This window comes from Mus musculus, chromosome 5 (genome assembly GCF_000001635.26).
Source record: "Mus musculus strain C57BL/6J chromosome 5, GRCm38.p6 C57BL/6J".
Taxonomy (NCBI): Eukaryota; Metazoa; Chordata; class Mammalia; order Rodentia; family Muridae; genus Mus; species Mus musculus.
The window spans coordinates 106,560,836-106,579,124 of record NC_000071.6 but is presented as its reverse complement, the minus strand read 5'-3'; the positions used below and the strand labels follow the sequence as shown (position 1 = coordinate 106,579,124).

The 18,289-nt window shown below is 44.4% G+C and overlaps 1 non-coding gene across 1 annotated transcript in view; it reads left to right on the top strand.

The window, feature by feature from the left end:
• The first annotated feature begins 218 nt into the window (after positions 1-218).
• Positions 219-18,289, top strand: part of Gm8350 — a 21,175-nt gene continuing 3,104 nt past the window's right edge. Inside the window, exon 1 of the transcript XR_880518.1 lies at positions 219-4,537. This is a non-coding gene — a transcript (predicted gene 8350). The remainder of the gene's footprint in view (positions 4,538-18,289) is intronic.

The window sequence follows — 18,289 nt, the reverse complement described above, 5'->3', positions numbered from 1 at the left end:
GAGGAGCTGAGAGTTCTACATCTTCATTTGAAGGCTGCGAACAGAATACTGGCTTCCAGTCAGCTAGGACTTGGATCTTAAAGCCCAGGCCCAGTGACACACCTACTCTAACAAGGCCATACCTCCTAATAGTGCCACTCCCTGGACCAGGCACATTCAAACCACTACAGTATGTGTGTCTGTATGTATGTGTTTGTATGTGCCTGTGTGTGTATGTATGTATGTATGTATGTATGTATGTATGTATGTATGCATGCATGCATGTGTCTGTGTGTGTGTGTGTTGCTCTCTATCTTGTGATGAAAGGTTTGGAAGCAAATGTAACAAACATTGTTATAAATAAGCTATTTAGAGGCTAGATTGCACATTGTCCTTTGTGCATTTAATACAGTGGTTCTCAACATTCCTAGCAGCGACCCTTTATTAAAGGGTCCTCAGGTTGTGGTGACCCCCAACCATAAAATCATCTTATTGCTACTTCATAACTGTAATTTTTCTACTGTTATGAATCATAGTATAAACATCTGATAAATGTGGTGTATTTATGTGACCTCAAAAGGGTTGAGACCCACAGACCAATGATTTAATATATAAATGAGCTCAAAAAAAAAATCACAGCGAATGAAACCCAGAATTCAGAATACAGCTCAGAAGTCTCTGTAGAATTTGTACCTCTCCTTAATTCACAGAGGAGAGGATTTAAAAGGCAAAGGAGGGGACATGCTGCCCAGGATTCAACACGCTGAGATGCTTCCAAAGCATTGTGGGCTTTTCCAGTGTGAAGGTCTCCTCACACTGGCTGGCTTTCATACATCAAACTTTAGGAGCTCCAAAGATAAACATTTTGAATTTGTTTCAATATTATGATTTTTAATTTTCCACTCTTATTAACGTCTTTCAAGCATTAAAGTATAGAGCCCCTCGATGCAGTCTTAGGTTGAACCATTTGGGAGCTGACACTCACTTGTGTTCGTTCTCTCAGCAAAGCTAGTGTTCAACTAACTATATAACTGGAAGAAGAAGAGCTTGGCCCCCCAATATATTCTAACACCCCAAAATCATATTATGAGGTTTTTCTTTCTCTCTCTCTCTTTTTTTTAAAGGAGTTATAACGAGAGCAAATTTGCTAGTAATTAGTTGAGCCAGTCATGTCTTCCAGCGCTTTCGAAGCTTGGAATTCACCAGAACCCTCATAGCATTAATTAAAAAGAATTTATGTTTTTTTAATAAAATGCTTCATGTTTTAGCTCCTTTATTCCTGCACCAAATGTGATTATGTGGGGGCTGAAGGGAATTCAGGTTAATATGTTGACACACTTAACAATGCAGGGTCATGCTGCACAGTACGCTTCGCCGGTTTGGTTCAGTACACCCCCTGACAGGGCCTAATCATCCTGTGCCCTAAAGGCAGGGGGAAGGAGAGGATTTTAATTACTGCTCTGTATGCAAGTTTGCCAGCATTAAATTGAGACATAATTAGGCCTCTGAATTTTAATAATTGTCCTAGCTAATTGGGCAGACAAGTACGTTATGCGGCATGCCGTGATTAGATAATTAGTATTTCCAAATGACAAAATTGGGCTCTTGATTACAAATTCTACATGAAGGGGGAAGGTACTGAGCAGATCTTTACAAGTCTATTAAGGGAGAGTTTAGCAATGGTGGTAATTTAGTGCTCATCAGGAAGCCGAGTCTCATTCTCAGAGCTGGGTATCTGGGACAAGGGCCTCTGGCCCATGCTGCCTTCCACTGTGGCTCCTGCCCAGAATGCTCTGCTTTGCGTCCTATAGGCTCTTCCTCTCCCCAGCATAGTAGCTGTTACTGACCTTGGCTAAGGTGCTGTGGGCGTATAGCAGGTGATAACTCTGAAGAAGAAATCCTAGAACTGGGAAAGAAAGGAGAGGAGACATTCCCAGGAAATATCCCAGACTTTTCCACTGAAGCTTTCTTTTGCAAGTAGCTGTTTAGTTGTTTGTTCATTCTTGGCCCCCACCCCAACACAGAAAATATGTCATCCCAGGCTGGCCTGGAATTCACTTTGTTGTCCAGATTGGCTACTAACTGGTTTCTCCTGCCTCAACCTCCCAGCTTGCGGGGACCGGGACCGAGTGAGCTCTGGTGCCCGGCTTGCTTTCTTTATTTACACTTCATGCAGAATTCACTTTCCCCCTTTTATCATTATCCCACTAAAATAGTTTGGCAAAATAATAATAATAATAAATCTAAATTTAAAATTTTTGCCTATAATCTCAGCACTGAAAGAGAAGAGGCGGGAGGATCACATACGTTGGAGGTCCTTAACTCAAGAAAAAGAAAAAAAAAAAGACCAATCACTCACCATTACCATTTTACATTTCTAGGATATTATATTATTGGGGGGTAAGGAGTATGAACATTCAAGCCTGCCAGGGTTTGGATTGTTTCAAAGGCTTGCTCTGCAGTCATGGTAACAGGTGGTAGGGACTGTATCACTCATAACTGAATGGAGTATTAGGATGTGGGACGGAGCTGGAGGAAGGATGTCATCAGGCATGCCTTTGAAAAGCACCCCACCATCTTTTCCTGACCACCATGAGCTAAGCTGCTCTCCTGTGCAGTGATGTTCCAGCCTGGCTTCCGGCCAACAGCAATGGAACCCATGGAACCCTCCCTCTGGGGCTTAGAACAAAAAAGAAACATTTTCTAACCCTCTCAGGCTTAAGAAACATTTTTCTCCCTAGTTTCTCTAAGTATTTGTCTTGGTTTGTTGGGTATCACTTAAGAGTTTCATGACCCTTGATAAATTACTTAGTGTCTGCCTCAGATTTGTCACTGGCAAGACAAAGAATCTCTTCTGTTAAGACTGTTTATGGGATTAAATAAAATAATTTACAGCACTGTGCCTGGCAGGGACTAAGTTAAGGAGTCAATACATATGAAGTTAGTAACAGTGAATGGCACAGGGGAAAGGTAGTGGGCTGGCTTCTCGCTGTGCCAACCTTCAAATGAAACAGAGCCCCTAGTCACAGTGTTTTCTGAGCGAGGACTTTTATGCTGAGAGTAGTCTAACAGCTCCAGGTACCTTGCAATCCAAATACCCAGTTGGCTTTCCTTCCTAGGAAGTCTTCATCTGATGCAGTGAAGGTGGCAGGCAGGCATTCTGCCTCCCCCCCTTACAGGCCCTGACTTACTCTGCACACTATCGCATTGTTACCACAGAGGTAGACTTCTGGGTACCTAAGTCTTCTCAACATTTTAAATCGGTGCATTGAGAAAAGAAACCCAGGATTTGTAAGAAATCTAAGTGTCTCTAGGGTTGCCTTTCAAGCAAAAAGAACATTAGTTGGATGCAAAGGAAGGACCCTTGCAAAATGGTTATAGTTGGTTCCTGGATGACTGCTGGAAAGTTTGTTAAGGGAAATTCTGAATTTGTGGATCCATATAGTTCTGACAATTCAAAACGAAGATGAAACAACAATGTCTCCATAGTTTGGTCCAGGCTGGACCAGTATCTTAAGATTTTCTGTTTGCCATGGCTGTTTACGAGTGATGATGAAGTTCTGGTAGGTTCCAATTCAGAAAACAGCGCTCCCCATAGTGGGTACTTGACATGGCCCAGACAGCACCCCTGCAGGACAAGGGGACAAGACCTTGAGGCGTGAGGAAGAAGGGACACTGTGGGTGCAATGCAGCCATTCTGTTGCTTGGAAAGATTCTAGGGCATGGGAGGGAATGTGAAGAGTGATCCTTATGCCCAGTCTGTGCTTACACAGTACAGAAACCTCTCCTCTGAGGACTACCATTCTCCTGCTAGTTCACAGCCCCCACTGCTCCGGGGCTGTGAGTGTCTGAGAGAAGTCAGTGCAGAGCCCTCACTGCTCTTTCCAGTTTCCAGAGGAAGCATCACTAGGGATAACTGTCATAAGGATTTTTCTCCCCTGCCATACAATACTGAAGCTTCTCTCCCTCTCTTTTTTTTGAAGAAGTGCGTTTATGACTGATCGCTCAACACCTTGTTGGTTCTGATTGCAGAAAACACACCTTATAAATATATGATAACCATCCTGTAATAGAGAGTGTGACAATTTACTTCACAGTGCGTTTCAGGCTGCTAATTGATCGTTTCAGTCCAGGGACGATTTGGAATAAATTATAGCCATCAAAAGGATATCACAGCTCATTTTGGTGGAAAGGTTTCCACGTCGCTTCGCGTTCATCTCCGGAAGAGGGACGATTACACCCGGCGGGCTGGGAGGTGGGGAGGGAGAGGGACCCTCATAGAGGCGGCCGGTGGGTGGAGCTTGAGCAGCCAGGGGCCGGTCCTGGGGCGTGACCATCGTAGGGGGCGTGGTCGTCCCGAGGGCGGGGCCACCATGAGGGCGGGGCCTGGCAGCGACGGCGCACGCGCTGCAGCTCCGCGGCCGGACAGTAGAGGCCTCCCTTCCGAGGAGGTGGCGCAGGCTGCTCGGCTACCCGGTGAGGTCCACGCGCAGCCCACCCGGCGCTCGGTTCCCCGGCCGCTGTCTCCCGCTGCAGGCGGCGGCGCCGGGCCTCGGAGGTGAGCGTGGCCCCCGGGGCCCTGCTTGGGGCGGGTGCTCGCGCGCGGGGCTTGCGTTCCTCAGCCCCGTGTGCGGTCGGGGGAGCAGGGCGTCGCGAGCGGGAAAGCGGTGCGGAGCGAGCGCAGCTTCGGGGGACGCCGTCCCTCAGCCGCCTCGTGACTCACCCGGCTCGGCCCGGCCGGAGCCACGGCCCCCGAGTCTCGTGTGCTTGGCCCGAGTCACCCCGGGATATGCGGCCCTTGTCCGGGCCCACCGCGGGGTCGCCACCGGGCCACCCCAGCTCACATGTGTGGACAGTAGAGCAGACAGACGGACCCAAGGCCGACTGGCGGGTGGGGCTGGGATTGGGCAAAGTTGCTGTCCCCAGCCCCCAGCCCCGCCCAGGGGAACACTCCGCAAGAAGGAAGAGTCTCTTAGTTCGTTTGGCGTGTCCCTCAGTCGGCCAGTGTGCCCCAAACCGGTCCTCTCCCCAGGTGCCCGGATTTTGTTGTGTTGTTTTATTTATTTATTTTTAGTCTTCTGTCACGCAAATACAGTATGTCACTCTAGGAAAGGGATGTTTCTATGGCGACTTTGACAGCAATCATCATACCAAGCTATTATGAAATGTGATATCTGTGCGTTCCGGAAAGACCGATAATACATAAACCAGTTCTTGACACAGTATCTCATAAGGAAACATCTTGAGGCTATCGGTAAAAGGCATTTTAATTCACACACTAAAAAAATATTTTGTGCTTGGTTGACATCTTTCAAAATGTTGAACGAAATAGGAACATTTACCATTTTGTACGTATTTATCAATGTACTCACAACAGCCCCCATAAGAAGGGGGAGGGTGTCCTCTTGTTCTTTCTGTCTTAGTTCTTATAAAGTAGAGAGCAGGCAGGTGTTATGTGACCTCTAAGTAGTCCACAGAATGTTAATGAGAGTTCTAGGAGACCAAGTGTTCCCTAAAACCAGAGTAATTGGAAGAGTCAAACTCAGATTTGAATGTGTTGGGTTTGACATGTGGTTGTCAGGGTTGTATTTGCATGGACCAAGTCCTGGGAAATGTCAATTGTGGGGTTACTTTTACAGTGAACCCCATGAGTATTGACCACGACAGAGTTTTCTTTTCCTCCATGTATGCTGTTCTTTGTTATTGATTATTGATCATCACAGGCACAGAGCTCATCTTTGCCAATGAGCAGGATCTCTACAAACATTTAATAATTGTTAAAATGTAACATTATTTCCTGGTTATAAAAAAAGACCCAAGGAATCTTACTATCAAAGAGCTAAAAAACTGTGATTTATAAATGTATACCAATAGCAAATCTATGCTGACCAAGGGAGTAAACTGTTAGGAATCAGAAAACTTTCTGTAGCCTGTGTTCTCTTCACAGCACTGTGACTGTTGCTTGCTCAGACTTTGTAAACAAAGTTTAAAAGGCTTACATGACTCAAGAGCTTATGATACTCTTTTAACTATTTTAGAATGCAGTTTTGCTAAGTGGCTCTTGTTCCTTATGTGGTATGCTGGACTGCTCAGTTACACATAACCGCAAGCACTAACTTTGAGTTAAATTGAAGCCACGCACCACTTTAAAATTTTGTAACACACACAATTAAATCAAGCAAACAAAACACATTCCAAGTATTTATGCACGTATGAGTTTAAGGTTAATTGGTTTAACAGAAATGAGGACCATACTCAGCATATTTACTCCAGTGATTTGAAAAGTCGTATCTTCCTTTAGTTCCTGAAGGACAAGTATATGACCAAACCAGAGTAGTACCATTTGAGTTCAAAACAAACTGAAAGACAATTGGATTGCTTTCTTGGGCAGCTTTTAAATTAGTTCTACAGTTAGTTTACCAATATAGTTTGAAGAATGGCATCATTGGAATAAGAGTAGTTACCAAGGGACAGTTTGAAGAGAAGTACTCATTTGGAATTATAAGTTGTCTTTAATTGTCAATGAATTATTCATTTATGAGTCATGTACATGTATAGCATTACATTGGTATATGCTGTGGAGACAGATTGCTTCAGAAAGCTATATTATGAAGAATTTGCCTGGGCCAGATGTATTGCATACACCTTTAGCTGGAGGCAGAGGCAGTGGATCTGTGTGAGTTTGAGGCTAGCCTGGTTTACATAGTGAGTCCCTGAATAGGTAGTGAGAACCTGTCTAAAATAATAATAAAATAAATAAATAAGATTTTTTGTTGGATTTTTATGAGAGTTTGTAATTCTGGCATGATTTTTAAAACCTTATAATATGTGGTAGGAATTTTAAAAGTTACAATCTCATAGTTAAAATAGGATTGCACTTTAATATATATAATATATTACACTATATATACTAAGTTGGTATTCTATATTCCTTGAACTATAAAAGAACATGAGTTAAAGTATTCTCAGCTATCCTTAGACTACAAATGGGTCTAAACTGTGAGCTAAACTATTTATAATTTTTAATTTTGTTGAACATGAATTATAAAGTACATATGTACCAATCATTATGTTTTGTAAATAATATCATTCTACCTATTACAAAATCCACAGAAGTCTAGAACTCCTACCCTACTGAATTTAAACCCTTGGGATATTCAAGACTAGAATGTGGTAGAAGGGATAGAAGGCAGCAGAGGAAAGGAGAGTCCTTGGAGAGGAAAAGACACAGGTGATGGAATTTGAAGTTGTTTAATTCTCTTGAAGGAAGGACTTTCCTAAAACCCAGAAAAAAATATTTAGAAGTTGTTTATATAGTTCATAGTCAACTCCAACTGAGACTAGAGAGTCAAGAAACGCATAAAAATATGAGAAGAAAAAGAATATAACTAGTGAGTAAGAATTTTAACCAGAGTTCAGGTCTAATACTTATGGTATTATATAGAGGGCTAAGAGATTAGTACATAGTTTCTGTTCTATTGCTGTGGTGAAACACCATGACCAAGGTAACTTAGAAAGGGGGGCATTAAACTGGGTGCTCCCTTGCAGTTACAGATTAGTCCATGATCCTCTTAGTGGGAAGAATGGTGGTGGATCAGCAGGCATGGCACTGGAACAGTAGCTGATAGCTTACACCTGATCAGAAAGTTGCAGGCACACGTGTGCGTGCACACACACACACACACACACACACACACACACACACACAGAGAGAGAGAGAGAGAGAGAGAGAGAGAGAGGGAGGGAGGAGGAGAGAACCTGGGCCTGGGTGGACTTTGAAACCTGAAAGCCCACCCCCAGTGACACACCTCCTTCAACAAGGCCATACCTTCTAATCCTTCCCAAAGAGTTCCATCAACTGTGGACCAAGTATTCAGACCACCATACCCAGTGATCAGTAAAGGTCTAGGGAACCAGACAAAGATAAAGGGTTTTTTTTTCTGTTTAAACAATGAATTGCAAATGCAGATGCTTGAGCACCTAGGAAGATCAACCAAAAGAGAAACAGTTTCAAAAGAACAAGTAAGTTCCCTCTCTTTTCCCCAAAGTCAGATTGGATGTGAAGATTAACCAGTTTGAATTAGACAAAAGTAAGGTCCTTATTGCAGTTCCATATGAAATTTTGAACTTTTCTCCGTGTCTGCCACTTAGTTTTGGAAATGTACCACTCCAGCCCACGTAGCGGGTTGTGTACCTAATAGGCCAGTGAACGAGATAAGCTGATGCAGTTCCAGATTTTCTTTCTGTGGGAAGACCATGTGCTGCTTGCCCATTAGGAAAACAAGGCAGCCTGTATTAGCAGCACAGGGAAGTGTTAGCACCGCCCATCTCCAGGTATGGGAGTGGTGAGAAAACACTTGAAGTGATTTTGGCCTTTCTTTTCAGGAACCCTGGCCATTATTTGAGTCATGCCTCTTTCCAGATTTGAGTCAACCGGATGCTTTTAAATATTATAGGTCAAAGTTTCTATAGCTTCACAGGTAAGGTATGTGGTCAGAAGATAGAGAAGTTAGTGACTTTAAGTTTACAAGATTCACAAGTAGGTCATAAATATAGAATAGGTGAGCCCTAAAAATTGCAGAATACCAGGCGGAAGAAAGTCCTGGTTCAGTAATGGAGACCAGGCTTATCATGGCCCACTTCTAATAGTTGAGGCATATTTTGATTTTTCTGAAAGACAAAATGTATATAGTAGCAATAATCCTTACTTCTATTTCTCCTGTGGGTGTGCAGAATTTGGTGTGGTAACACACAGGCTTTGTAAGTTGAGGTAAGGCTTGTTGACTTCAATCCATCCATGTATTTGAAACAAACTATATATGATGGTGACAGAGTGGTCTCAGACCGTGGGAGAACAGGTTGAGACAAAGAGTTGAGACAGGTGACTAACACTGTACAGTCACTGCCCTTCCTTCCTCAGATTCATAACTGCCTCATCATATTGAGGGGCTGTCAGGTTTTTGTTTGTTTGTTTTTGTACATTTCATAAAGGCCTGTACATATAAGGACATCGAGTAGCTTCCTTAAGACCTCAGGTCCAGACCTACAGCAGTAGTGCTGAAGAGACAGTCCTGGAGAAAGCTGTGCAGGCCTCTAGATCTTGTCCTTGTATTGTCAGAGTTACTTTCCCTCAACAACTCTTTGAAGCTTATGGGCACATCCATGATGTGGAGAGCAAGAAGCTGGCTTGAGTTCCACACGTTGCCTCTCTTGACCTATGAACATGTATTGCTGTCTTTGCCACAACAGCCTGTTTCTGCTGCAGAGATAAGAGTTTCAAGCCATTTAAAAATCAACAAACAGGATGTTAGCATATATTTGTAACCCCAGCATTTGGAAAGTATAGGTAGGAGGGTCAGCCTGCCTTGATTACATAAGCAAGTTAAAGGCAAGCCTAGACAACATGAGACCTCATCTCAAAACAACAACAACAAAAAAAAACAAAAACAAAAACACAAACAAAAACAGAATGAAACAAAACCAGCAACACTCCCACAATTTGTCTTTTGTTTTAATTGTCTTACTCTCCTCTGTGTACCAAGAAGACCTCAAAGATACAATGGGAAGAGTCATTTCCCTTTCTCCCTCAGAAAACTGCAGATTTGAAGAGGGTCATAGCTTCCTTCCATCGATCTTGGCTCTTAGAAATACAGGGAGTATGTGATGTGCTACAGTGTGTCTCTATTCCCCCTTCTCTTGAGTGTCAAATCTCATCTACTGAGGAATAAAGGCAGCACCCAATCTCATACATCATGATTAGAGCAGTATTTCCTAAAAGTCTGCTGAGTGTCCTGTACACACTGATATTTCATTAGTTCACACTCTATGAAAAATGATATATTTGAGCCAGCACAATGTAGAAGCTTTCGAGAGGAAGAGGTCAGACAGTTTGTATTTGAATGTTAGGTTTTCTACTCAGGAGCTGAATGGCTTCAGTGGCAGCAGATTTCTTTTCTCTCTGCCTCTCTGTCGGTCTCTCTATGTGTCTGTCTCTCTGTCTCTCATTTTATGTGTTGATGTTTTGCTTGCATGTATGTTTGTATCCAGCATGCATGCCTGCTGCCCATGAAGGCCAAAAGAGGGTGTTGGATGCCCTGGAACTGGAATGGTAGATGCTGATGAGCTGCTGTGTGGGTGCTAGGACCTGGGTCCCTTGGAAAAGCAGCTGGTGCTCTTAACCACTCAAACATCTCTTCAGACCTTTGGTGAGCTTCATAATCTCCTTTAACCTCACTTTGTCTACAAAATGGTAATAATGAGAGTAGTTACTTCTAAGGACTGTTGGGCACAAAATGAAGGGTTGTCAAAAGAGAACTGTGGTAATGTTTAGAGAGGGAAATGTCTCACAAATAGCAAAGTCTCTACAGGAGACACATGCCATGGTTAGAGGGATTTATTTAAAGGACGACTGACAGTAAAGGTAAAACTGCAGTGCCAGGGGATTTTTCGTGTATTCTGAAGGGCTCAGTAGTCAACCAAGCAGTACAGTGATAGCCCAAGGCATAAGACAGATCTGGGACTGTGTCTAGTCTGTGGGACAGGTGGAGTAGAAGGCACTGCAGATAGTGTCTGGAAGGTAGCACAGTGGAGGTGTGAGGGTGTCAGAGTGGAAAGTACCCGCTTCTAAACCAGGCTCATCCGCCTCAGCACCCTTGCTCTGCTGAGAGCCTGATTGAAACGGTGCTGACTGCCTGACTTACTGTAGCTCCTAGCCTAAAAGTGGATGCCGTGGTGCCCATCCCATCATATTGAAAGGATTAAATAGAAGAACATGGTGCCTGGTATCTTCAGTAAATAATTTATGTGATGCTTCCAGGGGCAAGGAGAGCTGTTCTCTTAAAAAGCTGCATTGCCTCCTGTAGGAAAGTAGTGGAAGATGAAGCAGAGAGGCCACTTGCTGCCTAAGGGTGGAGAAGGCTTGAAGCTAACTTAAGATCCAGAGCTGTTAATAGCCAATTAGAACTGCCAAGGCTTTCAAGTACAGTGGAAGTTTAGAATAGTTAATCTCGACATTCAGAAGACTATCCCCGAATGAGTGTGATCAGGATCCTGACAGGATAGTGTCAGGCTATGGCACCTTAAGCTGCCACGCTGTTTAGAGGTCAGCAGTGGGTCGTGAGGGTCGGTAGAGTCCATTTGTTCTGCTTTGCTTGTAGACTTGTAATATTTAGTGTTAGTTTGTTCAGAATAAAACTAGGATGGCTCTGTGACCGTGGAAAATTTAGTTCATTCAATATATAGACACTGATAGGCATGAAGTTATAGATTCTAAATAAACCCTGTAACTTGCTTCAGCTTATAAAACAGCCACTGCTTCCCCTGTCTGATGTTCAGAGTGGGTATACCTTACAGTCAAGGAAGACAGGAGACCAGACCAATTATAGTAGTCTGAATTTGAGGTTAGCATTTTTATAAAAGATACATTGGTATAAATGGGGGGGGGCAACCAGGCAACTTTGGTGAATTTATTTGGTGTTAATTTAATTTGGATGATAAAATTTCATTTTCTCTCTGGGGTTAAGAAGCTATGTAATTACAAATACAAACTCAAGAAATAGGGATTCTAATGTAATTTTTTATTGTTTAATATTGTCCACTTTTGTTTTATGTTTATAGTAGTTTTGTAGTGAGAGAATACAAGGTAGATAATTATATTTCTAAAGAAAATCGCACTGATTACATGGACTTCAATATTTAAAATATTAGGAAATCCTAAGTGCGGTTAACAGGAAAGAGTCGCCTGACCTATTGCTGACCGCCTGACTGTTGATGTCCTCTAATTAGCTGCAAGGGCAACATCGTGCTCATAGCGTGGCCTGAGCTTCCAGGGTACCTGTGTTGTGCTGTGGAAGATGTGTGTGAAAGGGGTTATATGCAGCAGCTGGCAATTACAGGAAGGAGATAAATGACAAAGGGAAAAAAAGTAGGCTGTGACGTCGTCAGAAGCAAACCAAATCGGCTTAGTCCTGTTGTTACCAAGCAAGGGCGAGGAGGTGGACTTCAGACCCCATCTTCTAAGTTTAGTGAAGTCACCTGCTGGGATGGGGAGAGGAAGAAAGAAGGCAGGATGGTGATGGTGCTGGGCAGAGGTGCACACAAGATACCTGTACCAGCCCCTTTCACTCGTCTAGAAACATAAAGCTATCAGCAGCCTGACCCAAGGGACGTGGGAGAAAGCCAAAGACTGTTTTATGAGGATATGTCGACATCTATACCACCATAACAGATCATCCAGAAGAGTCCCTGGATAACACCTGGGCAGAGGGTTTGGAGCAGAGACAGCGCTGGGACGAGGGTCTTCCGGGGACTGGGAAGGGCCTCGTCAGAAGCCAGCCTTTTGGAGGAGGCCTCTATGCAGACTGCAGCCTTGTGCCCCTTACAGCCTTTGCCTTCTGCTTCTGAGGGGAACCTTTCTCTCTTCCGGTCCCCCTTTCAATTAAGTGAATTAATTACCAGGCGTTTAACTTTTGCCAGACTCTTTGATTACACCCGGAGTTGTTGCGAGCGGCAGAGGGAAGTAATAACATTCTCAGTGAGGGGCAAATCCTGTTAATGAACAAATTAAAGTTCAAACAGTGACTCAAGTTCACAACCTCTCCGTGGCTCGTCTCTTTAATAAGAGTTGTACATGTTACTTTCTAGCTCTTTCTCCCTTTATTACTTTTTAAGCTTTTCATCAATACTGCTGGGGCATATTTGAGGCTCCCAACCTTTCAGCCCCGACAATGACTCGAGCAGTTATAATCCTGTCTTAATTTGGCAACTTTTGTAAAACACATAAAGGGCTCAGGGTCACCTTTGGTCACCAAGGCCCTGGGATCCTGTAGCTTTTACCTCCTGCCAGGACTGTGGGTTGCGTGGGCCACTCCTCAAGTATTCCAATCGCCCCTGACAGTGAGGCTCAGATGACTTAATCCCTCCACTACCACCTGCCACCCTCTCCTAGGGCCACAAGTGACCGATACCCTACTGGCAGCACTCTTGATCGTTTCCAGTCATCACTTCCTCCCAGCAGTGGGTGTGCTGTAGGGAGGGGATCTGTGAAGAGGAAAGCCAGCTCTAAACTACAACTCAGGAACATGGATGGGGACCAGGTCTGAGGTAGGAGGTAGATGCCCGATCCATTCCCTACCACGTGCTTCTGGCCACACTAGTGGCACTTGCTTGTTCTTCTAGACCCAGTGTCCTTAGTCCTGGAAGAAAAGCCTGGGAAGGGTCTGGTGTCCGCCTACCTCTCCTCTGTCTCTGTCTCTGTCTCTGTCTCTGTCTCTGTCCCTGTCCCTGTCCCTGTCCCTGTCCCTGTCTCTGTCTCTGTCCCTGTCTCTGTCTCTGTCTCTGTCTCTCTCTTTTGTACTGTGGATTGCGTGGGGGTCCTTTCCACCTCAGTGCCTGGCTTCTCACCACATCCCCTGAGTGTGGCTAGATATAATCACCATGACAACTGCAGTCTATGAGCATACACATAATAGAGATGAAATAGACAAAAGATTAGCATGCCATGAGAAGTACAATAAGTTTCTTATTTAGCATTTAGATAACTGTCTTTCCTTCGGAGCAAGCTTCAAAGTTGAAGCCAGTTTAGACCAAGAGGATTAATTCTTTCTCCCGCATGCTTCATTGAATCTCTCATTACCAAACTTTGTCTGTATTGATGTAAGATTTGATTGAAGATTAGAGCATTTAGCAAATCTTGCTTTTCTGCATGTATCAGGGTCTTTCAAGCACAGATCACGGTGCCCAGTGGTCAATACCCTTACTTTTATCCAGTGTCTGCTTCATTTAAACTTAATCAACTCCATCAATGAACTGGAACAGGGAAACGTCCCTGTGGTAAGAATGTTGTGCTTTTGTGGGATAATTCTTTGCTCTTTCCAGATCTGTTGGCGTTAAACCCAAAATTGCACTATGATGAACTTTTTTTTTAATCAATATGATAATGACAATTGGGCCTGAACACTCTGGTAGCTCTTACCATACAGCAGGATCTGGCCCCCATTACCAAAACAACCTGTGGTCCTGCAGTAGGCTGACTCCTTTTGTGTGGCTTTAATGCCTTTTCTTTACTGACATTGAATATTGCTCAGGCTAGAAAATGATACATCTTTGTAGGGAAGGCTCATATGTCACAGCCAGAAAGTGAAGCAGACCGATTGGCTGTGTGAATTATCTGACTTGCCGCAGTGAATTATTTGCACTGTTTCCCTACCTAGTCAACAAGTTCCTAAGGTATAGTAGAGATCAATCAAAACTGACAGGCTTCGTGTGAAGGCTTTACTGTGTAAATCTGCTGCACTCGTCCTGGCCGTGCAGGCCCCGGCATCTGTATATCATTTTTATACTACTACCAGTAGAGCAATTTCAAAAGTATTTGCAAGGAAAATGCGTGTCCCCATCTGTTCCTGGAAGCATAAATGTGCCACCTTCAGAGGGTTTTCACTGGTAATCATATCTTTAATGATCAACAGACTAGTGATATATACCTTTCCATAAAATGGGGTTTTCTTCATTTTATTGTGATTGGCTAGAATAAACAGCTTTTCCATATGTTAGGGAGATAAAATATAAGATTAGCAGAAGTCGTTTGTTGGATAGTAAACAAAAGAAACAATTCATTCCAAGTAATCTTTGAAAAGAAGCAACGACAAAATTAAGTTGCAATAACAGCATCTGAGCCCCACATTGGGGAAACAGACCCCGGTCCTTCTTGGAAAGGAGCCGTTTAAGGGCAGAAATGCAGACGCTTCTAGGGGGCTCTGGTGGTTTGCTGTGGAGTCAGGGGAGGGAGAGAAGCAGTGAGAGAGGAGGTAGGTGAGCTGCAATAATAGCTGCTTGCTCTCTCTCTCTTGCAAGGGGCTATTTCTCCCCCTCCCATTTCTCCCCCACTCCTTGGAACACCCCCACCCCTGCCCATGTCCAGCATCCTGGGTAAGTTAGTGGGAGGTGTTGAAGCCAGGGGATGCTTTCCTCGTCAGGTCTTAGAGAGAAATGGAGGTTATCAGAGTACTTTAAAATAACCCCAGATACCTACAAAGGAGATTTCTCTTCTCCCACAGAAGAGGGAGACCATAAAGGCTTAGGCACCCTGAGGAAATCTCCCAGGAATGCAAAGCTCTTAGAAATCCATCTCGCCTGTGTAGGTTACAGTCTACATATGCCAGTCAGAGCTGACCACGTTTCCTTCCTCGCTCCTGAGCACTGCCTTTGCAGCTCAGGGCCCAGGGTCCCTTCCCGATGTGACCCCTTTCAGCTTTGGGGAGCCACTTTGGCCAAATCTGGGATCTTTTCCCTGGTGACAACCTGCCAGGAATCTCCAGTTCCATTTGTCTCAAGAGCCAGGAGAGAGTGTTTAAGTTATTGGGCAGTAGGATTTCAACAATACCCTCAGCCTTGTGCTCGTCAGAAAACAGACACAAGCTGCTTTCCAACAAATAAGAGCTGAGAACCAAGGGTACCATTCTCTACGAGCACAGACCCAGCCAGTGGCTTGTGCTTGTGTGTCCTTTCCTGGAGCACAGACCCAGCCAGTGGCTGTGGCTATATGTCTTTTTCCTGGTATGGACTCTTACAGGCTATTTTTTAGGGTGGGGATGGAGGAGCAGGGAGATAGCTTCTCTTTCTCTCTGTGTCCTCCATTGCACAGAATGCTTTCCTCAGAGGGTGCTTCTGTTGCAGTGGGAGAGGGAACAGGACTGTGAGTATAGTCTGCGGGCAGGGCCCAGGTAGAAAGTCCCCACTAGACTCTTAGACCTAATGTCCTCCCATCAGACCCCAGTAAAACATAGGAGAAGCCACAAGAGGTGGAAGAGTGGCATATCCTAGGCTGTCGCCAGGAGGTGAAGTACACTGCAGTGCCAAGGCTCCCTTAGAATTTCTCCTGATTTTAGGCTGGATTATATATAAACACATAGATTTAGAAGTTCAAATTAACAAATAATTTGTAATTTGCCTGACTGGGCCAAGTTTATTCTAGAACCACACTTAAAACCTAGAGAAGAGACAATCACACCTGCTACCACATGGCCTTGCCATACAGTGCCGGATTTCCATAAATTTTCTTATAACAGAAAATTATGCCATGCACTATATGTGAAATATGACATGCATTACTGGAAGAAACAGAATTTCCCAATCTCTTTGTAATTGTTTGACACCCCAGTTTTAAAAATTGAATTCCTGGTACTTATTTGCAAAAAGCAAAAGGCAATAAAAATATCACAGATTTTTGTGAAAGGTGACTTTTGCTGTCTGTCCCTTTCCTTGCCCAGGAAGATGAGGGTGCCATTCTCAGTTAGGACCATTTCATACCATTCTTGTGCAGAATCTCTAACTCAGAAGCCTTGGCTGGAACATGGATGCTTACACCAGAGTAAAAGTCGCCTGCAGAGCTTAACCTTGGGGTTCCCTTTAGGTGGGACCAAGAAGCCCTTGAACTGTAGCCATTGAAGAAAGGACCCAGGCTATCCCCGCTTTCAACACCTAGACTAAAGCCGTTTGCAATAATTTCTTTTGCTGGGTCACTACAGACCTGGTCCACATGCAGAGATGCAAGTCTTGGAAACTGTAGGACAAGTGCTGAAAAATTTAAAGCCATGCAGGTCATGTTCAGGGTGAATATCACACCTCAGTCTCATTGCCTGGATCCTCAGCCTGTCCATGTCTGTCTCACTGAAAATGCCCTCCCTCACAGATAAACTAAGGTATCCCAGGCCCCTTTCATCTTAAAAGAAAATATTTAACTTAAATTCTAATTCATGTACTTGAAACATATAGCATGATAGTGTTAATTTGCAGTGTTGCTTTAGTGGTGTAATATGTGTATAGTTACATTTTTTAAAAAGTATCCCTTCAGAGAGCTGGCAGTATGGTGTGCTGGAAAGAAATTCATCAGAAAGGAGAGAGAGAGAGAGAGAGAGAGAGAGCGAGAGCTGGAAAGAAATTCATCAGAAAGGAGAGAGAGAGAGAGAGAGAGAGAGAGGAAGGAAGGAAGGAAGGAAGGAAGGAAGGAAGGAAGGAAGGAAGAAAAAGAAATAGCTTGTTGCGAAGGAAAATAATTCAGGTGATAGTTAAAGTGAAATGAACTTTTGAAATCTGGTATAAATTACCCCACCCCTCCCGCCTCAGTCAAATGTACCAGTAAACTATAATAGTATTTAAATTTGGGGGATTGAAAGTAGGTTTTGGAGATTGCAGCTTTGGTACCTAATGACTTCTACTGAGGATTTCTATTTTGTTCCGGAAGGAAAGCATTTTGTATAGCTAATAGCTTTAGAGTGTTATTTATAAGCAGAATTTCTGTACACCCTTTGTAAACACTTTTAAGAGATGTGTTTAGTTTTAGGTTAGAGCAAAGGCAGATAGAAAGGATGGCCAGAGCTGCCACCCTCTCTGGTTGTGAAATCTGGATTTTTAGCCTAGACCAGCTCATTTCTTAACAGCCTGGAGACAGTCAACTTGTGAAGCGGGTCTGGAGCAGACCCGCATAGGGCCAGGTTGCCCTTTACTGGCTTTTGCGCAGAGATTCCAGGGGACTTTTGGGTTCCCCTCACCCACCCGGACACCTCACTGATTTGAGGTTTCGGAAGATGGTTGCAGTCTGAAAGGCCTTCCACCCAGCAGTCCAGGTGCTCGTGGAGGTGTGGTCGTGCGGGCCGAGCCGTGTGGCGAGAGGGGGGAAGTGCGTGGGCCTGGCATTGGCCACAGTCTTTGGGGCACGTGACCCGTGATCCAGATCCACCTGGTCCACCACTCCTTTGCCTCCGCGGCACTTGGTGGGGCGCTAGCGTGGGCCGGGCGTCTCCGGCGTGCTCCCGAGGGCTGAGGGGTGAGCGGTGAGAGGAGGGCCGAGCCTCCAGCCGCTCGCCCCGGCTGTGCGCTACCCTGACCCCCACCCCCGGCCGCTTCTTCCCGGGGCTACTTGGCCTGCAGCGGCTACCGGCCCCGCGCCGCTCTGTGTCCGCTCCTCGTGTGGCTCGAAAGCGGGTCTGAGTAATAGTCAACTGTTTTTGTCACATTCTTAAGATGCATCATCCCTGGTCTCTCTTGTTTCATTACGGAAAATCCCAGAGAAACCACCCGGCAGGATCAATCAGACGCAGGCAGCCAGACAGTTTTCTTGTACTTTATTAAAGTGTAATCAAACATCGGTTAAGTGGAAAATAAATATCCAGATCTAATAAGCTGCTCAGTCAGATCGTGTAAATGCAAATTACAAGCTGGTTCCTATCTTCCCGCCAGGGGATTGAACAAGCCACAGCAATTGCTTCATCCACTGCGATTGTAAATCAACTAAAATAATGGCTGGATAATGACC